At 39.7% G+C, this 23,648-nt stretch overlaps 1 protein-coding gene across 1 annotated transcript in view; it reads left to right on the forward strand.

Moving 5' to 3' along the window:
* The window catches only part of GAB3 (GRB2 associated binding protein 3), a 168,954-nt gene that overhangs the window by 72,389 nt on the left and 72,917 nt on the right, over nucleotides 1-23,648 (forward strand). The gene's annotated exons all lie outside the window — the stretch shown is intronic.

A 23,648-nucleotide genomic window follows, 5' to 3' on the forward strand; every position in this document is an offset into this window, starting at 1 on the left:
TCCCCATTTTTATGATTTATTTGGGATATGGCCCTACAAGTGGTATTGCTGGGTCAAAGAGTATGCACAGTTTTATAGTCCTTTGGGCATAGTTCCAAATTGCTCTCCAGAATGGTTAGATCAGTTCACAACTCCACCAATAATGCATAAGTGTTCCAATTTTCCCACACTTTCTCCAACAGGTATTGTTTTCCTGTTTTGTCATGTTAGCCAATCTGATAGGTGTGATGTGGTACTTCAGACTTGTTTTGATTTGCATTTCTCTAATCAATAGTGATTAGGAGCATTTTTTCATATGACTATTGATAACTTTAATTTCTTCCTCTGAAAACTGCCTGTTCATATCCTTTGACCATTTATCAATTGGGGAATGACTTGCATTCTTATAAATTTGACTCAGTTCTCCATATATTTTAGAAATGAGGCCTTTATCAGAGACACTGGTTATAAAAATGCTTTCTCAACTTTTTGCTTCCTTTCTAATATTTATTGTATTAGCTTTGTTCATGCAAAAAATTTTTAATTTAATGTAACCAAAATTGTCCTTTTTTGCATTTCAAATAGTTCTCTATCTCTTGTTTGGACATAAATTCTTCCGTTGTCCATAAATCTGACAGGTAAACTATTTTTTGCTCTCCTAATTTGCTTATAGTATCAGCCTTTATATCTAAATTGTGTACTCATTTGACACTCTCTTGGTATACAGCATAAGATGTTGGTCTGTGCCTAGTTTCTGTCATACTGTTTTCCAGTTTTCCCAGCAGTTTTTGTTAGATAGTGAGTTCTTATCCCAGAAGTTGAAGTCTTTGGGTTTATCAAATAGTAGATCACTACAGTTGTTGACTACTGTATCTTGTGTACCAAAGCTATTCCACTACTTCACCACTCTGTTTCTCAGCTAGTACCAAGTAGTTTTGATGATTGCTGCTTTATAATACAATTTAAGATCTGGTATGGCTAAACCACCTTTCCTTGAATTTATTTTTATTAATTTCCTTGATATTCTTGACCTTTTGTTCTTCCAGATGAATTTTGTTTTTAGTTTTTTAATCTATAAAATATTCTTGGTAGTTTGATTGGTATGGCAATGAATAAATAAATTAATTTAGGAAGAATTGTCATTTTTATTATATTAGCTTGACCTACCCATGAGCAACTGATACTTTTCCAGTTATTCAGATCTGACTTTATCTGTGTGGAAAGTGTTTTGTAATTGTGTTCATATAGTTCCTGGGTTTGTTTTGGCAGGTAGACTCCCAAATATTTTATATTGTCTACAGTAGCTTTAAATGGGATTTCTCTTTCTATTTCTTGCTGTTAGCTTTTGTTAGTAATATATAGAAATGCCAATATTTATGTGGGTTTATTTTATATCCTGCAACTTTGCTAAAGTTGTTTATTATTTCAAGTAGTTTTTTAGTTGATTCTCTAGGATTTTCTAAGTATACTATCATATCATCTGCAAAGAGTGATAGCTTTGTTTCTTCTTTGCCTATTCTAATTTCTTTTTCTTCTTTTATGGCTAAAGCTAACATTTCTACTACAATATTGAATAACAATGGTGATAATGGACATCCTTGTTTTACTCATGATCTTACTGGAAATCCTTCTAGCTTATCCCCATTGCATATAATGTTTGCTGATGGTGTTTGATAGATGCTACTTATCATTTTGAGGAAGACTCCTTTTATTTCTATAATCCCAAGTGTTTTTAATAGGAATGGGTGTTGCATTTTGTCAAAAGCTTTTTCTTCATCTATTGAGATAATCATATAATTTCTGTTAGTTTTGTTGTTTATATATTTAATTATGCTGATAGTTTTCTAATATTGAACCAGCCCTGCATTCCTAGTCTAAATCCCACCTGGTCATAGTGTATTATCCTCAGGATAAGTTGCTATAATCTCTTTGTTAATATTTTATTTAAATTTTTGCATCTATATTCATTAGGGAAATTGGACTATAATTTTCTTTCTCTGTTTTGAGTCTTCTTGGTTGAGGTATCAGCACCATATTTGTGTCATAAGAAGAATTTGGTAGGACTCCTTCTTTGCCTATTTTCCCAAATATTTTATATAGTATTGGAATTAATTGTTCTTTAATGTTTGATAGAATTCATTTGTAAATCCATTTGGCCCTGGAGGTTTTTTCTTAGGGAGTTCATTGATGACTTGTTTAATTTTTTTCCCCCTGAAATGGGATTATTTAAGTATCTTATTTCTTCTTCTGTTAATCTGGGCAATTTATGTTTTTGTAAACATTCATCTATTTCAATAAGATTGTCAAATTTAGTGGAATGCTGTTGGACAAAATGCTCCTAATTATTGTTTTAATTTCCTCTTCATTGGTGGTGAATTTATCCTTTTCATTTTTGATACTGGTAATTTGGTTTTCTTCTGTATTTTATGAAATAAAATTAACCAAAAGTTTATCGGTTTTATTGTTTTTTTTTTCCCACAAAACTAGCTCTTAGTTTTATTTATTCGTTCAAAAGTTTTCTTTATTTTTTCAGTTTTCAAATGCTTTATTAACTTCTGATTTATATCATTAATTTCTGTCATATTCTGAGTTACAAATTTTCTCCCCATTTTTCCCCTACCCACCACCCCAAAATAGCAATCCCACAGTATATCCCATCCTCCAATCTGCTCTCTCCCATATCTTCTCCCATACCCCTTAGATTTTTCCAGTAGGGCATGGTGGATTTCTATGCCTCAGTGCCTGTATATCTTATTTCCCAATTACATGTAAAGTAGTATTAATAATAGTATATATATATATATATGTATAATTTTAAACATTTGATTTTAAAACTTTGAATTCCAGATTCATTCTCTTCCTCCCTTATCACCCACCCTTACTGGGAAGATAAGCAGTTCAGTATAAGTTGTACATGCGTAGCTAATGCAAAACATTAACATAGTAGATATATTGTAAAAGATTGACTATATTTCCCTCCCTCCTATCCCACCACCCACTTGTTCTGTTTTCTACTTTGGTCCTGTCCCTTTTCAAAAGTCAGTGCTTCCAACTTCCCTTCCCCCCCAGCCTGCCCTCCCTTCCATCATCCCCCTCGCATACCCTTCCCCCCTACTCTCCTGTAGGGTGAGATACCCTATTTAGTGTGTATGTCATTCCCTCCCTGAGCCAAATTCAATGAGAATGAGGTTGACGCATTCCCTTTTGCCTTCCTTTTCTTCTCCTTCATTGTGACCATTTCCCTTGCCTCTTCTATATGAGATAGTTTACCCCATTCTGTCTCTCTCTATCTCCTCTCATTATATTCCTCTCTCACCTCTTAATTTCACCTTTTAAGTATCATCCCTTCCTATTAAATTGGTCTTGTGCCCTCTATCTATGTATACCTGTAATAATACATACACACATTCACATGTATTCATATGCCCGTATACCTTCCGATATAGACATATATATATGTATGTATGTATTCTCTTCAACTATTTTCATACTGAGAAAAGTTTCATCAGTTACAATTATTGTTTTTCCATGTAGGAATGTTAATAGTTCAACTTTGATAAGTGGCTTATGATTTCTTTTTCCTGTTTACCTTCTCAAGCTTCTCCTGCTTCTTGTATTTGAATGTCAAATTTTCTTTGTCATATTTTGGGTTCTGTAGCTCCAAAGTTTTTTTCAGAGCCCCAGTTTACATGGATTGGGGAAGGCGGAAGCTGGATCCACGTGGAGCTTCTGCTTCTACTCTTCCATCTTGTCTCCGCCCCCTCAAAAAAGTTTTCTTAATTTCAATTTTCTTAATCTTTCTTTTTTTTCAGAATTCCTAATTGGTATTTAATTGGGGTTTTAAATTTGTTCTTTTTCTAGTTTTTTTTAGTTGCATGCCCAGTTCATTGATTTCTGCTTTTTCTATTTTATTCATGTAAGCATTGAGAGGTATAAAATTTCCCCTAAGAACTGCTTTGGCTACATCCCATAAATTTTGGTATGTTGTCTCATCAGTGTCATTCTCTTGGATGAAATTATTGATTGTTTCTATGATTTGCTCTTTGACCAACTCATTCCTAAATGATTAGATTATTTAGTTTCCAATCAATTTTTAGTTTATCTTTCCATGGCCCTTTATTACATGTAATTTTTATTGCATCATGATCTGAAAAGGGCACATTTAATATTTCTGCCTTTCTGCATTAGATTGTGAGTCTTTTATGCCCTAGTACATGCCCAATTTTGGTATAGGTGACATGTACCAGTGTGAAAAAGGTTCCTATTCCCATTCAGTTTTCTCCAGAGGTCTACACATTTATCTTTTCTAAGATCCTATTTAATTTCTTTAATTTAATTTTCCTTAATTTCTTTCTTGTTCATTTTGTGGTTAGATTTATTTAGTTCTGAGAGGGGGAAGTTGAGGTCCCCCACTAGTATAGTTTTGCTGTCTGTTTCTTCCTGTAACTCACTTAACTTCTCCTCTAAGAATTTGGATGCTATACCACTTGGTGCATATGTGTTCAGTTTTGATATTACTTCATTGTTTATGGTACCTTTTAGCAGGATGTAGTTTCCTTCCTTATCCCTTTTAATTAGATCTATTTTTGCTTTTGCTTTTTCTGAGATCAGGATTGCTTCCCCTGCTTTTTTTTATTTCCGCTGAAGCATAATATATATTCTGCTCTGGCCTTTTACCTTTAATTTGTGTGTATCTCTCTGCTTCAAATGTGTTTCTTGTAAACAATATATTGCAAGATTATTGTTTTTAAGCCATTCTGCTATTCACTTCTTTTTTTATGGGAGATTTCATGCCATTCACATTCACAGTTATTATTACTAACTGTGTCTTTCTATCTATCCTCTTTCCCCACTCCCCACCCTAGTTTATGTTTTCTCCCTCCTTTCTCCCTTTTTCTGCATTTTGCTTCTGACCACCATGTCCCTCAATCTGCCCTCCTTTCTATCAGCCTCCCTCCCTTTTCTTCCCCCTTTCCATTCCTACTTCCTATTGGGTAAGACAGATTTCTATATCCAATTGAGTGTGTATCATATTCCCTCTCTGAGGCAAATCTGATGAGAGTAAGGTTCAAACACTGCTCACCTCCCTCCCTTCTTCTCTACAGTAATAGGTCTTTGCACCATTTTACATGCTGTAATTTACTCTTTTCTGTCTCCTCATTTCCTTTTTATTTTCCTTATCACTCACTTTCTGACTCCCTCCCCTCTTATGGTGGTTTCCTTGGGTGCTGGATCTCATCTCAGTTTCCTTCCACACTGGACCACCTGGTTCATCAGCATTACTCTTTGCCCCAAGTCATTTTTTGAGGGACAGAACTGGCTCCAGGTTGCTGGATTCTTTTCCTCTACTCCTCAGTAACCTGTCCCCCTCCCCCTCTTTCTCTTTTCTCTGGCCCAGTATAGGTAGTTCAGAGCACTACCACATAGGTGATTTAGGATTGATAATTCTAGTTTGGGTCTCCAAAGTTCTGGGTGGGTGGGCAGGATTGAGATGTGGGGTTGAGCCCTCTTTCTAATCCAGAAATATGTTCTGCCCCTTTTCCTCTGTTTCTCTGGTCTCATCCAAAAATCTATTATAGCACAAATCTACTGCAGCACTAGCCACCAACGCCCCAGCAAACTTCTGCAGCCTGGAACCTAGATCTCCATGGCACTAGAAAGAGGGAGAGGGGTCTGGAGAGTGGGGTTGGTCTTTGTTGGAAGTCCATGGGGTGTAGCCTTGGGTCAGCAAGTGCAGCCCAACTACCAGTAGTGGGGCAGATGTTGGGGGAGGGGAGGCTTCAGTTCATGTTGGTTATTTTTTTTAACCTTCTTTTGGGTTCCAGGTATCCTGAACCAGAGGTGTCAAACTCACAGCCTATTACTCCCAGGTGCAGTCTAAACTAGATTAAAATGTATTTGACAAATATTTACAAAATAAATAAAAATTTAATAAAACAGATAATGTTACATATTAAAATTTGGTCAATATGTGGCATGCAGGAATCTTTATGCACAGAATAGTGGTCCCTGTTTCTATTTGAGTTTGAAACCATTGTCGTAAACCAGTGAAGACAGTTGAAGTTTCTTTTTCTTTGACATTGAAGTTCTGTTTTGGAGAAGTTTAAGAGTTTGTAGGGATCAGAGAAAATGCTTAGTCCTACATCTGATTGTTCACATGACCCGGAAGTTTCATTTTTCTATATCACTAACAAAATCCAGTGGCAAAAAATAGAAAGAGAAATTTCATTTAAAATAATTATAAGCAGTAACAAATACTTGGGAGTCTACCTGTCAAGACACATACACACACAAAGGACCTATATGAACACAAATACAAAACATTCTTTGCATAAATAAAGACAGAGCTAAATAATTTGAGAAATATTAATTGTTCATGAATAGGGTAAGCCAGTAAAATAAAAATGATAATATTACCTAACTTAATTTTCTTTTTCAATGCCATCCCAAACTACCAAAATATTACTTTATACATTTAGAAAAAAATAACAAAATTCATCTGGAGGAACAAAAGTTCAAGAATATCAAGGGAATTAATGAAAAAAAAATTAGGAAGAAGGGGTGCCTAGCAGTATCAGATAACCTATTCTATAAAGTCATTAAAAATTTAATACTGGATAAGAAATAGAGAATTTAAACAATGGAGCCATTAGGTACACAATATACTAAAGCAAATGAGCACGGTAGCCTAATGTTTGATAAACCTAAAGATCCCAACTACTGGGGCAAAAACTCACTATTCAATAAAAACTATTGTAAAAACTGTAAAGCAGGCTATCAAAGACTAGACATAGATCAACATCTCATACTGTATGCCAGGACAAGACAAGACAATGTGGATCTCATTTAGACATAAAGGGTGACATTAGAAACAAATTAGAAGAGCATAGCTAGATTGTGTTTTTCAGATAACTCTCTACTCTCCATCAGCAGCTCTGCTTGATTTCCACTCCACAAAACATCATACCCACTGGTGGCCATCCCCTTCTTCCTCCCTTTTCCAACTTCTTTCTGTGAATTGTCTTTCCCCATTAGATTGTACACTCCTTGAGGGCAGGAACTATTTTTCTTTTTCTTATTTGTATAGTGTCTGACACATAGTAAATGCTCAATAAATGTTGATTGAATTGAATTGGTCATGGCTAATGCAGAAATTTGTTTTGCTTGACTATACCTGGTTGTAACGGTTTTGCTTTGCTTTCTCAATAGGTGGGGGAGAAGGAAGTGGGAGAGGAAAAGTCTAGAACTGAAAATAAAATAAAATTGATTTTTTTAAAAAAAAAGTTATTTGAACATTTAGTGCACATAGCAGAAAAATGACACAGCCAGCAGTGTTAGAGTTAGCACCAGTTGTTAGTGGCATACAATAGTGACTTTGGAGAATTTGGGGGCACAAAGCAGTTGCATAAGCTGATAAGTTTAAAAGAAAGAAATAAAAATGTGTAGAAGGGCATTTGGTTACTAGAGAACCATCTGGAGGAACATTTCACATAATTCAGAATATTGGTCAACTGAATAAAAGGAGAAGGGGTTAGATTTAAATTGAGGGGCATGGAAAAGAAGCCTGAAAGCCCATAATTTTTGGAATTGGGGACATCAGAGCCCTTGGCACATCAGATTGTTGAAATATCATGGTCACCATGGTAGTGGTTTCTATTGTGGTACTCCTGACTAATAAGCACAATAATAAAGACAAGAACCTCTCAATGAAGTGTTTCTTTTTGAAAATAGTTTATTATTTTTATTTTTTATCTAGCAAGCATTTTTATTAATCTGTCTTTCCCTCTATTCCCATTGAAAAAATAAAATAAGAATAAGCCCACAATACACAGTTATGTAGACTGAGAAAATAAATTCCCACATTCACATATCTGAAAATATGTCTTCCTGAATTTTAAGCTCATCACCTTTCTGTCAGGAGGTGAGTGACACATTTCATCTTTATTCTTTTGGATTCAAGGTTTATCATTGCCTTGATCAGAGTTCTAAGAGTTTTCAAAGTTGTTTTTCTTTATAATGTTGTTATCATCATATAAATTGTTCTATTTCTACTCACTTTGCTCTGCATCAGTTCATAGAGATCTTCCTGGTTTCCTTTGAATTGTCCATTTCATCATTTCTTATGATACAGTATTATCTATTACATTCATATATCACAATTTGTTTAGTCATTCCCCACTATAAGGGCACCACTTTAGTTTTTAATTTTGGGCTACCATGGAAAGAATGACTATAAATATTTTTGTATATATAGATTATTTTCCTCCTTTGATTTCTTTGTTACCTATAGGTAACTTTCTGGGCACAAATTCAAATTGCTTTCCAGAATGATTGGACCAATTTACAGACTTACTAACAATGCATTAATGTGCCTTTTTTACACAGCCCATAGGTGGTGCAGTGGCTTGGAGTCAGGAATACCTGAGTTCAAATCCAACCTCAAACATTTACTAGCTGTGTAATCCTGAGCAAGTTGCTTAACCTCTGTTTGCCTCAGTTTTCTCAACTGTAACAGGGGGATAATAATAGCACTTACCTCCCAGAGTTGCTGTGAGGATTAAATGAAACAATATTTGCAAAATGCTTAGCACAGTACCTGGCATTTAGTAAGCACTATATAAATACTAGCTATTTATTCTTTTTTGTAATCTTTGCCAGTCTGATGGGTGTGAAGTGTTTTAATTTGCACTTCTTTATTTGTGATTTAAAGAACTTTTATGATATTAAAGAACTTCATATGATTGTTGATGGCTTGATTTTTTTTCACTTCAGGAATTGCCTGTTCATACATATCCTTTGGCCATTTTTCCCTTCCCTTCCCTTTGGAGGGAGGAAGGCAGGGCAATTGGGGTTCAGTGACTTGCCCAAGGTCACATGGCTAATAACTGTTAAGTGTCTGAGGCAGGATTTGAACTCAGATCCTCCTGACTCCAGGTCCAGTGCTCTTCACTTCGCCACCTAGCCACCCCTTTTGGCCACTTTTCTAATAGGGAATGGCTCTTAGTTTTTAAAATTTGAATCAATTCCTTACATATTTTGGAAATAAAACCCTTTATCTTCAGATAAACTTGTTGCCAAGATTTTCCCTACTTGTCCCATCTAATTTTTACTACATTTGATTTGTTTTGTTTTTATAGATTTAATATAATAAAATTATTGATTTTATCTTATGTAATCCTCCCTATCATTTGTTGAGTCATTAAATATCTGTATGTTGCCTAATGCTTTATCCATAGATCTGAAAGATATTTTCTTCTAATTTGCTTATGATGTGACCCTTTACATCTAGGCTGTGTATCCATTTGGTGCTTATCTTCATGTGTGGTGTGAAGTGTTGGTCTAAACCTAATTGTCAGAAAGGCTAAACCGGGTTTAGGGCAACCTAGAGGCCTCAGTTGTGTCAGTGAATTAGGGGGATGTCTTTCCCAAGCACCCATTGGAATGGGTGGATGAGAGTAATTTGTTCCAATGACCCATGAAGGTGACTGAAGCAGGCTCTGGGGAGTGCTTAGAGCTTGGTCAGATATCAAAGAAGCCAAGGTTATCTACTGCATCCCAGGTGAGAAGGGAATTATGATTTTCATATTAATTGGTATGATATGTATAATAGATTAGATTTTTCAGAACTGCCTCTTGTGAGTCAGAAGCTCACAATTCAGCTTGAAAGGATCAATCAAACATTTGACAAGATTCCCACAACTACTGGCATTCTTGTGCCTGTGTACCTTAAGTGAAGCAAATCAAAGATGGCAGAACAGAATTCTGCTTCTGTGTCTTGGCGGTGGTCGTGACCCCCAAATTTTAAATAATCAAAGAATTGTTGTATTGTGGGATTTGTAGGCTAGTCATGGGAAACCACTCTGGACCTGGGAATAGATTGTTTGTAATCCATCTTCCCTTCTCCCTTCCCATTGTGATTTATGTATATAATCTCAGTCTTCCCTTCAGCAAGGTAGAATTTTGATCAGGAGAATTCCTGATTTGCAAATCCATTCCTCACAATGGAACCGATTAATTAAATGGCTACCTGATTATTGGCACTTTGTCTCTGGCCTGCTATTTCCTCATTCTCAGGTTAGAGACTAGCTCAGTAAAATCCTAATAATATTAATGGGTGGCAGAAATTTTTAAGGGGTTGACATAGGGTGAAGTCTTAAGTTCTCCAGTACCAGGGAGAAGGGACAGGTGCCACTGGATTTTTTTCTAGAGTCCCAATTCACTTGGTCTAGCAGGTTTAGTGCTCCCATTCCTGTTCCACTATGGGATCAGCCTTTGATCAAACCCACCTTTCATTGTGAGGAATGTTCCTGGGGTCTTTTCTAGGCCTCGGACTACTCTAATAAGGCCTGTGAGCACAAGATTTGACTTTTGCGTGGGTCTTTTCTCTTGCAGTTTTTCTCTTCTTTCTTTTCTAAATGCATGTCTGAGCTCTGGACTGAAAGGTTTTCTTTCTGCATGTGGTAAATTTTATTTGCATGGTTGCAAATTTATTTTATTTGCATGGTTGGTTTGGTGTGCAGTTAAACCGGTTGAAATGAACATTTTAATTGTGCACCTGGTTAGAGTTGTGGAATGTTTACTTACAGTGTGGAATACTTGTATTGGTGTATTTATGTTGTTATATCCCCTTATAGTATATTTGTATTTGTGTATTGTGGGTACTTGTTAGTTAAAGGGTATTATTATCTTTATCTTTAAAATATTATAAATATTATATAATAATGTATTATATTATAAATATTATAAAATATATTGCAAATTATATTATATAATATATTTTGAATATTATAAAAATATTATCATTAAAATGGGACAGAGGTGTGGTAAATGCATGGGGGAAGACATAACAGTTGCTATTAAAAAACCCGCAAAACAAACATATGCCTTTCAAAGGCATAAGAAATATGGCCTTGACTGTCCCTCCTATTGCCAGGATTGGGTTGATTTGGCTAGTGATGACCCTAAAACTTGTTGGCCCCACTGGGACAGCTTCGATAAGACCGAATTAGAGTATTTAAGGTAGAAACGGATAGATAAGGGAACTCAGCACCAACTCTCAGTCTCCCCTTTCCTGACTGAGACAACCATGGGTTGATACAGATTCGGATACAGAATCTGAACTGCTCGGTGAACTCGGTGAACTCCCTGGGGCTGGGACACTGCTTAGCAATAGCTTGGAGTTCTCCTCTGTGCCAGGGCTTGAAACCATAGGTCCTGATCAGGTCACTTTCCTCAGGGTTTTTTCCTGCAAGAACTTTGGCTTGCACTTTGAAAGGGAACATAGAAACTGGGGAACTGGTAGAGTCTTTTGGTAAATGTGGGTATATTTTAGGTAGTTGGGTTTGTTAAAGAGAAGGTTTTCAAATGATTTAATCTTTTCTTTCATTGATTCTAATTCAAATCTATGTTCTTTTTCTCTTGCCTCTGAGTATCAAGAGGTTGAGTTTCCTTATTCATCAGTTTCCACCTTAAATACTCTAATTAACCCAGTTCTGGCAATGAGGGACAGTTAAGGTCATATTTCTTGTTAATAGGAATTGCTGTTCAGTTCATCTGAATTCTTGCCTCCTGTTCCTGGAAGCTTGGCCTCTTTAATGTGGCCAAAGGTTGTGTTAGCTTTTTGGCCACCCCAAGATTGAGTTTGCAGTCCACTAAAGCCTCCAGATCTTTTTCAGATCAACTCCTGCTTAGCCAGGCCTCCCCTATCCTATACAGGCACACCTCAGAGATACTGTAGGTTCAGTCCCAGACCACCACAATAAAGCAAATGTTGCAATGAAGCAAGTCACACAATTTTTTTGTTTACCAGAGCATATCAAAGTTATATTTATATTTTACTGTAGTCTAAGTGTGCAATAGTATTATGTCTTAAAAAACCAATATATATCCCTTAATTTAAAAATACTTTGTTGCTAAAAACCAAACCCGCTAACCATCATCCAAGCCTTTAGTCAGACATAATGTTTTTGCTCCATGTTGATGGCTGCTGACTGATCAGGGTTGCTGAAGGTTGGTGTGGTTGTGGCAATTTCCTAAAATAAGATAAGAATGAAGTTTGCCTCATTGATTCCTTTCACTTGACCACTTAGAGGACATTGTAGGGTTATTAAGTAGTCTAATTTCCATGTTGTTGTGTTTTAGGAAATAGGGAGGCCTGAGGAGAAGGAGAGAGACAGGCCAGGTGGAGCAGTCAGAATACATGCATTTATCAATTAAGTTTGCCATCTTCCATGGATGTGGTTTGTAGTGCCCCAAAGCAATTCCCATAATAACATCAAAGATCACAGATCACCATAACATATATAATAATGAAAAATTTGAAATCTTTTGAAAATTACTAAAACATGTTACAGAGACACAATGTGAGCACATGCTGTTGGGAAAATGGCGCTGATAGACTTGTTCATCACCAGGTTGCCACAGACTTACAGTTTGTAAATTGCACAGGGAGTAGCAGCTACTCTAGGGCACACCAATTGTCCTCAAGACCAAGGTCCAGGGTGTGAGAAGGCTTCTCTGGAGAAGAGCTTCATGCTATGTGAACCATCGTCAGGGTATATACATATGGCACCACTTCCAAAAGAGTAGAAAAGGACAGAAATGTACACAAAAAGGCTGTACAAGGAGCACTGAGTAGCTGCAATGACTAGTCTTGACCCTAGGAAAGAAACGAGAAAATTAACCTCTCTCCTTTGCATGCAGAGGTGGGGGGCTACAGGTATGCAACGGTATATGTCTGGATAGAGAGAGTCAGTGGATGTCAGGGGTTTGGATGTTTTTTTTTTTCACAAGGGCAGGCTTATGGGGGGAGAAGGGCCACCCAGAAAAACAAAAGGCATCAATATAACATTTCCTTAAAAAGAGATCAAAGCAGTCTAGACTCTTTTTTTTTAAAAGCAATTGGGGTTAAGTAACTTGCTCAAGGTTACACGGCCAGTTATTTCTGGGTGTGGTGCTAAGTATCTGTAGCAGCAAGCACCCCAAGCGTCCTCAGGGTTTGCAGCTACCACAGGTTCTTGGATCTGCTTTGTTAAAGGAAAGCAACTCAAAATGGGTTAACAAGCTTACTTTAATCAGTCAGACATATATCGTTTACCTTGTTCAGGAGAAAAGGTCAGCACCCCAAACCTCAAAGTATACAGGCATAATTATCAAGACAGAAACATCAAGTAGACAGATTTCCAAACTGTCCAACCATTACATCCATACCCAGTCAACATCTGGGTTTCTACATTCTGGGTTTTTCAAAGCCGGGGGACTCTCAACAACGGCTTCCCAGAATTCAGATCAAATCACAGAACACTTCTCAAAGTGAGTCCCAAAACAAAGCTACACATCAGGGCTTATATAGCCTTCTCCTGGCTCAGAGAATGTAACAACCTTATTGAGTCACTGGCCAATCAAGAAGTATCTACTGAAAAACAAGCCTCCCACCCCAGACTCCAGGTGCACTTTAGCCTAGGGGCAGGGAAGATCTTTAAATCTGCATTTCCATTACAGTATCTGTGACTGGATTCGATCCCCAGGTCATCCCAACACTAGAGCCGGTGCTCTTACTTGCTGAGCCACCAGGCCACCCCAACAGTCTAGACTCTTGTCAAAACAATTTGCTAACCCGCTTTCATGATTGGGCTCTAATTACCTCAGCTTTCCTCAGCTTGACTATTGGACTTGGGCCATGTCAGGGATTCCCTGGCTCCAGATTTGGCTTCCCCTGACAAAATGTTTCTGGCTTGATTTCAGACATCCTGGTGGATACTTGGGAAAATCCCAGCAGATGCCACCTGCTTCCTTCTGTCCTTTCTTCACTCCTTCCTGACACTGCCTTCTACTACTATGCTGATGTAAGTCAGCTTCTACCTAAGGGGGGCCCAGTTTTGTTTGTTGCCTCATGCATGGAGAGAGCTGGGACTCCTAATTGGTAGAGACAACGCTGAGTACAATGCTACATGCCTGTTATAAAGGACTCATAGTGGTAGATTCTAGGACTCTTTAGCAAAAACCTATAGAGAAAGGAGTTCTTGGCAGGCAGGAAAGAGAAAGACCTGGAATGCTAGACTATAGCCCTCTGAGTCTTAGCCATGAGGAAGCTGGCTGTTATAATGTTCCTGCTCTCTTGGGATGAATTTCTAGTCTGCTGCTAGCAGACTTTCCCTCTAGTGCTAGCTAGAGCACTGGGCCTGGAGTCAGGAAAAACTGAGTTCAAATCTAGCCTCAGACACTTATTAGCTGCATGACCCTGGGCAAGTCACTTTTACCTCTGTCTGCCTCGCTGTCCTTGACTGTAAAATGGGGATAATAATAGCACCTACCTCACAGGGTTGTTGTGAGAATCAAACGAGATAATATTTATAAAGTACTTAGCCCAGTACCTAGCACAGAGAAGGTACTTCTTAAATGATTATTCCTTTCTCCCCTGGGTGAGATTGTTTTCTCTCCTGGTTTTAGCTAAGATCTTATCTCCCTTCTAGCTAAGCTGGTAAATGAAATCTAAGGCTACCTTCCTTCTTAATGAGCTTGTATTGGCATGTAGGTGGCCAGTCCACTGGTGTCTACAAAGTCTGTCAGGGCCAAGGAACCTTACAGGGACCCAGTTACCCTGAGCCAACAGCCCTGGTCTGGGACTTGTTTCTACTTTCTCCCCCCTCAGCTGTTGCCTCTGCCCCTACCACAAATCTACCAGGAGGGGTAGTCGGAGGTTGGGACCAAAAGCTTGTCTACTCTGCTCTCCTCAGAGAGAGGGGTTACCAGCCTAGAATTCTCTCTATATACTCCCTTAGGGGATCCCCTAGAGGAAGTGATCAGGTTCAACTAACTTCTGATCTAACTTCTGACTGCTTTGTCATTTTGAGGGTAAGAAGGACCCTAACCTCTATATCCAAGGCACGACCCCTTTCCCACCAAATACCAGCTCCACAATGAATACACAAGGAAACTCATGTATCCAAATCATAGTAAAACACAAAAAAAGAATGTTTTTCCCTTAGAAATCCCTTAGAAAAGGGATGCTGTGAGTAGGAGGATATATAACACAATACAGAGTGAGTGAAGGAGCTCTCCTATTGGGAGCAAGATAACTCAGCCCAGCCAGGAGACAGGGTCCTGGATCTCAGACGAGGGGAAATTCCTTGCAGTCTCTAGTGTAGCAAACTGGGAATAGGGACATGGTGGAGGCTGCTGGCTCCTCTCAAGAGTTCCCAGAATTGTTTCCTTCAGCAATCTGAAGGGAGTTGGCCTCATCCATCTGTCTCCTCCAAGATGGAAGCTGCAAACCCCCGAAATCTGAAAAGACTCAGAACCTCCAAGAAAGTTCAACAATGACTCAAAGTTGGAAGAGAACTCTCTCCTGCTTTTGTCTTCATCTCCACCAATAAGGAGACAGTGTCAGTGCCAGTGTGCTTTGATGAGGATGAGGATGAGGATGGGGAGGAGGAAGACAGGGATGGGGAGGAAGATGAGGATGAGGTTGGGGATAGAGCACTAGGCTGAAGATAAGGAGTCTTGGATTTAAGTTCTGACTGCTGCTGACTCACTATGTGATCTTGTGACCTTTATTTTCTTCATCTGCAAATGAGGGGGTCAGGCTGGCCCCTAAGGGTCTTTGAGCTTGAAAATGCTGCAATGTGATGTTATATTTTACTTGTACCATGTTCTGTGTTAACTTCATTCTGCCTCATCTCTCTGAAATTTGAGAATTAGGTTTATCTAAGGGCAGAAAGCATCTTAATTCAGCAGTTAAAAAGGCAGTAATGAGGGAAGCACTTTTCCTTCTAAACCTAGGCTTGTGCCCAAAGATATTAAGGGGGTAGCACACATAATTGTAATTCAATAGCTGAGATTCATCAGTCCTTGCCTGCCCCATCCCCTTCAGCTAGTGTGCTGTCTCTGATGTGGGGCCTAGAGCTAAGGTCATAGCAATCCATGCCACCTGTGAGACAAGTCTATCTAGTTAGACATTTATCTCTCTCTGTCTCTGTCTCTCTTTGTCTCTCTCTCTGTCTTTGTCTCTCTCTTCTCTTCCTCCTCCCCCTCCTTCTTCTCTCTCTCCTTTCTCTCTGTCTCTGTCTCCCCCCTCTCTGTCTGTCTCTCTCTCTGTTTCTCTGTCTGTCTCTCTCTGTCTGTCTCTCTCTGTCTCTCCCTCTTTCTCTCTCTCTCTCTGTCTCCCTCCCTCTCTCTCTCTCGTCTCTCTCTCTCCCTCTCTCTCTCGTCTCTCTCTCTGGTCTCTCTCTCTCTCTCTCTCTCTCTCTCTCTCTCTCTCTCTCTCTCTCTGTCTGTCTCTCTGTCTCTGTCTCCCTCTCTCTCTCTCTCTCTCTTTGTCTCTCCTTCTTTCTCTCTCTCTCTGTCTCTTTCGACAGACGCACACACACACACGTAAATCTGACATGTGACTGCACAATATTTTACATCTACTGTTTTTCAAACCACTTACTTTTGGCTAAGATGACCGAAAACTGACCCTGAGCCCCTTCTGTAGTCTACCTAGGCCATCCCTGGTATTTCCCAAGCTGACAGCTTCCTCCTCAGTTCTCTGCTTGCTTCTCTAGGCTTGTCCTGGTTCTCTGCTTTCCTCTAGTGGACTGTTTGCAGGCCTAGAGACAAGTGGTGAGGGATAGTGAAGTGTTCCACGTTATACTCTGAAGAGCTCCGGGCTTCTGCAAAGCAACCAAGCAGTGTGTCGAAGGGATGTGATAATGGTGACATTTAAACCTACTTGGCAAAGCTATCTGCATTGTTGACTGTGTTCCAGTCAATGGGGACAGCTCCAGGAAGACTCAAGCACAGTCTTGGACACAGACTGGTTACATGAACCTCTCGAAGTGGTAGAGATCTCTGTTAGGAGAGGGGCTGTTCCTTACCTGAGAATTTCCTATGCCAATGAAATCTCTCCTCTCTACAAACCAAGTTGTTATAGGAATGTAAATTTTTAAGATCTTCCCTGTCCCTAGGTTAAGTATACCTGGAGCCTGTGGTGGGAGGCTTGTTTTTCAGGACTGCCCACACCTTGGTGCTTTGTCATTGGGCAGTGGGTCAAGAGGGTTGTTACATTCTCTGACCCAGGAGAAGGCTTTATAATCCTTGATGTGAGACTTTGTTTTGGGGCTCACTTTGAGAAGTGTTGTGTGATTTAACCAGATGAGACTGGGCAGCTGTTGAGAGCCCCCGGCTTAGAAAACCTAGATTGTTGATGCTTCCCTCTCTGGTAACTGTGATTAGGTATGGATGTAATGGTTGGACAGTTTGGAGGCCTGTCTGCTTGATCTGTTTCTCTGTCTTGTAACTTCTGTCTGTATACTCTGAAGTTTGGGGTGCTGACCTTTTCCCCCTGAACTAGGTAAATTATATATGTTTCGTTGATTAAAATAAGATTGTTAACCCATTTTGAGTTGCTTTCCTTTGGCAAAGCAGATCTAAGAACCTGTGTTGGCAGCCACCCTGGGGATGCTGGGGTGCTTGCTGCTACACACATATGTAGAAGAAACACAAACAATGGTAGCTATTACTTCTGGAGATTCTCACACAGTGTATCTCATGTCACTAAGTTTTTAAACAGTCCCCCAGGTCTGGCAACATGAAGCCAGATAATGACAGGTTCATTGACAAGAGAGCCAAGGTAGCTATAGAAGGGCTCCCTTAGCAGCAGACCAGGAGGCCTGGCCAAGGTTTGGAAAGATTATTGAGATCCACAGGGGAGCTGAAGCAAGGAGCTAATGATCCCTGACTCACCTGAGTCCAGTGAGGCCCCCAGGTGGGCCAGACCCCATCCCCAAGGTCGCCCCAGCCTTCTTTCACTCTTTGAACATTAGCTGAACATTAGCCCTGGTCCCTTGAGCTTTGGCCTTGGGCTTCAGTTTTCAGCAGCACCCTGACCCCTTCTAGTGTTTCCTGCATTGGAAACAGCCAGGCTTTCAGGGCATGGACAGAAGTGGGATTGAGAGAGCAACCTCTCCCTGCTTGGAAAGAGGACACCCTTGGGGAGTCATGCTGTGTGGAGTACTCCACACATTTTCTTTCAACTTTACTTATGAGGCCCAAGCAAACAAGGACGTTGCTGAGCTGAGGGTAAATGGAGAAGCTGAGGATTGTTGCAGAAAGCCCACTTCCTCTAGGGATGGGGACACAGCAGTTGGGGGAGAGGTGGGGAGGCTAACCTGATAGGAGGCTAAGTGACTATGCTACTGAAGTTTACCTTGCCCTCTGAGCAACTGTGTTGGGCTGGAGAAATGCTTGAAATAAGCACCAGCAAAACGCCATCAGCTGAATTCCTACTCAGTTCCTTTAAGGAAACAACTGGAGTGCTGGGAAATCAAGAGAGACTGTGTTTATGGCATTCGCCTGCCCTAGGAGCATTGTCACACAAAGGAGATGAGATTAACCTGGCAAGACTCATTCCTAATGAACCCTTGGCTTCCAGTGATTACATCTTCCTTTTCTAAGTGCTCAAAACTTACCTGTTTAATGTACTCAAACTTGGCTCTGGGTTGATGGCAAGCTTATGGGTCTGCGCTTTCCAGTATCCACCCTTTTCCCCTCTGACAATTGGGATGGCTCTTGCCCATTTCCAGAAGCAGGGCTGATGGGTAGAAGTTCCAGGGAAGTAGATTTTTACTAACTCTCAGGAGAAACTTCCTAGTTATTCAGGATATCCAAGAATGGAACGAGCTGCCCGTGTACATGTCCAGTTTCCCATCCCGCGAGACCTTTGACTAGAGGCTGTGGGGAGGTGAGCACTTGGTAGGGTTTCTGCCATGGCATTCTCACAGTGGATGCTCTACCCAAACTTCCTGCAGCTTTATGAGTTGCGTGATGCCCAGATTTCCAGAAGCTTCCTGCTAGCTCTTTCCCAGTCCCATGTCTGGCAACCTCTCTTGGTACCATATAATAGAATGGGTTTGAATCTGAAGACATGGCTTTATTGGAAGAGTCTGAGTGTTGCTTCTAGTTGCCATCTTCTTCTGCCATCTTCTCTATCTTGGGCTTCTTTTCTGAGGAAAGTGTAGGAAGACTGAAAAGAGGGAGCCAGGTTAGGAAGGGCTTTGAACTCCAGCCAGAGGACTTTCTGTTTGATCCTGGAGGTAGTACAGAGCCACTGGAGTTTGGGGAGGGTGGTGAGTTCTGTCTATATTTCAATTGAATATCATCTTCTGGAGGGCAGGGATAATTTTCTTTTTGGTTTTGTATCCCCAGTGCCTAGCACAAAGGAGGGACTTAATAAATCCTTGTGAGATTGAATTAAATACAATCAGTGAAGGAAGCAGAACTTTTTGATGGCTTGAGCCTCTCATGTCTTGGAGTTTGCTGAATGCTCCAATTGCCTCCAGCTGATGGCATCCCATGTAACTATGCCTGGAAAGTCGAGGGATAAGCAGGAAGGCCTAGCTGTCTAGTTATTTACTTAGCTTTTGTAAATAAAATAAAGGTGAAATAAGGCTTTAAAAAAAGTGCAAGAAATACCCTAAGGCTATTCATTCTGATTCACCAGCTAGTGGAACACATCATTACACAAACATGTATAAGCACCTATGTGCTAGGTTTTGAACAGCCACAAGCAACCCTGAAAGTGTCCTTGCCTCTTGAAGGAGAGCTCCCCAATGGCTGCTGAGGCTGGAGGATGCTGCCAGGAGATGCCAGAACTGAAGTGAGGCCTTACCAAATAGGGAGGATTTGTAAAGTTGAAAGGAGTGGGGAGGGCATTCTAGGCCAGGGTGGGAAGTTTGAGTGTCTTCAATAAACAGGTGCCTAGTTAATTATTTTAATCTAGCTACTCCTTAGACTAAATAGGGTACACACTTAGGAATCCTGCCCAAGTGATGGGTCAGGAATGAGCGCTGGCCTGAGGTGATTCTCTAGGCCTCTGTCTGAGCCTCCTGGTGCTGCCAGTTGAAGGAGGAACTGGAAAGAGAAACAGAACTTGCCAGACGCCCCCAAATGCTAATGAATATTCAGTGCCAGCCACTCAGCATGGCCCAGAAGGAGTGACAGAGACAAGATGTAGACACTGCATCCCGAAGCATGATAGTTAAAGATTTTAAAGACAGAATTTAAAGGGATTAGTAATCACAGTCTTGGTCTCAATGCCTCAGTGTAGAATGGGAAGCCAAGCACTCTGCTTTAAGGGTGGTCTTTAGGGAGAAAAGATCAAATGGTTTCAAGATGCCCCTTCTAGGCCAAAGCTCCTTGGAATATCTTCCACTGTAGATCCTACTTTCAAGATCATTCATCCCTCAAAAACCTCAGGCCACTATTAGGGCACCTTGTGGGTAGGTAACGGGAAGTACCTTGATTGTATGACTTTAGTTGTATGAGGGTGGTAGCGGACACCCAGCCCCCCCTTAATCTTCATAGATTAGCTACCTGATAGCCCATCTCAAACAAGTCACTCAAAACAACTTAGACTAAGTGTCACAAGGTTTTGAAAGCCATTGGATGAAATGAAATGTGATACCTGATAAGAGATCTGTTCCAATAGGCTGAAGAAACTTGGTCACATATTTGGGAGTCATCTGTGAATTAGAAATTGTCAAACAAGTTGAGAAGGAATTCGTTCAAGGGGCTAGGGCAAGTGTGGCTTTCCAGAATACCTCTGAAGAGGAAACTTGTCCTAGTCTCCTCTCTTCATCTACCACCCCCCCCCCCACCATTCATATACACACAGACACACATAAGCACATGTGTGCATATGCACTTATACACACAAACACCGACTTTGGCCAGAGGAAAAGCTTGCAGGATTTGAAGGGTCTGGAGGATTTTGCCTCTCCTATTTTCCCATCGGTGTCTTGCATCTTAGCCACATTCCCAGATCATCTGATGGCAGCATCTATATCAACATCCAAGGACTAGTGGATGCAGATTCACCATGCTCACACATATGTTCATGAGAAGCCCATGAATAGAAGAAAAAGACTTCCAGCAACCTAAAGCAGTGCTGTCTAAATTTGAGCCTATCTTCCCCTAAACTTGTGAGAAAGTATTCAAGCTGTCAGAAAAGAACAATTCAAATGTCGTGGATCACACAGGATTTAGTGCCATCCACTTTAAAGGAGTGAGGGACTTGGAATATGATATTGCAGAAGGCAAAGGAACTAGGATTACAACCAAGAATCACCTACTCAGCAAAACTTAATATAATCCTTGGGGCTCTTGGGAGGATGTTCTGTGCTATCTTTTATTACCATACTATCTTAGGACAGTAATACTCCTTTTTTTTTGGGGGGGGGAAGGTAGGGCAACTGGGGTTAAGTGACTTATGCAAGGTCACACAGCTAGTTAAGTGTCAAATGTCTGAGGCAGGACTTGAACTCAGGTCCTCCTGACTTCAGGGCCAGTACTCTATTCACTGTGCCACCTATATGATGCCCCAATAGTCTTTATAAAAAACTATTTGAGGTTAACTAAGTTGTTTTTCAACTGATCGTCTTGGGAGAAAGCACAATAGTGGGGGCTTGAGCTGCTGGCCCAAGAGGAACCCTGGAACCTGAGGGCAAGATGTAGCTAGCCAAGTTCTGGGGATTTGGCTCATAGGAGGGAGTAGAGATGGGATAAGGATGCTCTAAGCTGTGTTCTAACACAGCTAGAAGTATAGCTTCTTGAAAGTCCACTATTTCATTAAATATCCATTTTTCCTGGAGGATTATACTCAGTTTTGCTGAGTAAATGATTCTTGGTTGTAATCCTAGCTCCTTTGCCTTCTGCAATATCATATTCCAAGCCCTTCACTCCTTTAACGTGGATGCCACTAAATCCTGTGTGATCCACAACATTTGAATTGTTTCTTTCTAGCAGCTTGAAGTATTTTCTCTTTGACCTGGGAGCTCTAGAATTTTGCTATAAACATCCCTGGGAGTTTTCATTTTGGGATCTCTTTTATGAGGTGATTGGTGGATTCTTTCAATTTCTATTTTACCCTCTGGATCTCAAATATTGGGGCACTCCAAAATTGGTCATTTCTTGAAATATGATTTCTAGGTTCTTTCTTTGATCATGGCTTTCAGATAATCTTAATTTTTAAATTATATGTCCTCAATCTATTTTCTTTGTCAATTGTTTTTCTAATCAGATGTTTCACATTTTCTTCTATTTTTTCATTCTTTTGACTGATTGTTTCTTGGCAATGGAGTCATTAGCTTCCACTTATCCAAATCTAATTTTTAAGGAATTATTTTCTTCATTGAGCTTTTGTACCTCTTTTGCCAATTATGTAATTTTGCCAACATACCACATTGGGCCAATTCTGGTTTTTAAGGAATTCTTTCCTTCAGTGAATTTTTGTGCCTTTTTTATCATTAGACCAATTCTGCTTTTTAGGGTGTTATTTTCTTCAATATTTTTGTGTCTCTTTTACACAGCTATTAATTCTCCTTTCATATTTTTCTTGCATCATCCTCATTTCTTTTCCCAATTTTTCCTCTATCACTCTTCTCTCTTTCTTTAGCTCTTCCAGGACTTCTTGTTGGGCATGGGTCCAGTTAGCCCTTTTCTTTGAGGTTTTTTATGTAGCTGTTTTCATATTGTTGTCTTCTTCTGAGTTTATATCTTGGTCTTCCCTGATACTGTAGAAGCTGTTTATGATCAAGTTCATTCTTTGTTGTTTGTTCATTTTCCCAGTCTATTTCTTGACTTTGAACTTTATGTTAAAGTTGGGGCTCTGCTCACCAAGGAAGGTCCCTGGTTCTTCTCTCCTTTGGTATTGTAACCAGGCCCCTACTCCCTTGTGACCAACCATTAGCGTTCCTTTTTACCCTGGAACTGTGACCCAGAACTTCACATGGGCAACAGAGTTGCCAGTCAGCACCATCTGTACCCAGTGCCAGCAAAGGGTCTCCTGTACTCTCTTTCTGACCAGTTGTCAAACCCCCTTTCCATCTCTGGACTGAGAACTCCAAAAGCTGCTGCTACTGCTGCAGCCACTGTTGCATGTGTAGAATCTGGACAGGTTTCTACTCTGGTGTCACAAACTTCTCATGCTGACTACCTTAGTTTTCTTAGGCCAGAAAAATGTCTCACACAGACCCTCTGTTGACTCCAAAATTTGATTTGAGATGTTATTTTAAAGTTATTTGGTGGGGAAGGTTCATTTGAGCTCATGAGAGTGTTAATTTGAGTTGCTGCCTCTAATCTACCATCTTGGCTCTGCCTTCTTAGAAGTATAGCCTCTTAAGATGAAAAGGAAAACCATGCATTTTCTAGAACAGAATTATAATATATATATATTATATATAACATTATAAAATAGAATTATAAAATTAAAATAATTAAACAAAACTTTTTTAAAACTTAAAAATTAAAAATCTGTAGTCATACATAGTTCAAGGCTTAAAATTATCGGTACAATTTGTTGCTTTTTTTTCCATTAAAAATCCTTAACTGGTATCAATTTAATCTTAATTAAAGCTTGGTCTTATTTCCAGACTTAAGTTAATCAAGCTCCATTCTAACTCACCTTACCTTGAGATCCAGCCCCTGGGGCACAAAGACAATATACCTCTCTTATTTTGCTTCCAGCTACCAGTAACAATGTCCTTTTATTGTCTTAAGTAGAAGTTTCTTGAAGCTTTTTTATCTGTCCATCATTCTTTCTTTCTTCTTTTCCTTCTTCCTTTTCCTTCCTTCCTTCCTTCCTTCCTTTCTTTCTTTCTTTCTTTCTTTCTTTCTTTCTTTCTTTCTTTCTT

The sequence above is a fragment of the Petaurus breviceps genome, unplaced genomic scaffold (assembly GCF_028583685.1).
Source record: "Petaurus breviceps papuanus isolate PSGF00001 unplaced genomic scaffold, PetGlider_PUasm1.0 90601, whole genome shotgun sequence".
In the NCBI taxonomy this organism is placed as follows: domain Eukaryota; kingdom Metazoa; phylum Chordata; class Mammalia; order Diprotodontia; family Petauridae; genus Petaurus; species Petaurus breviceps.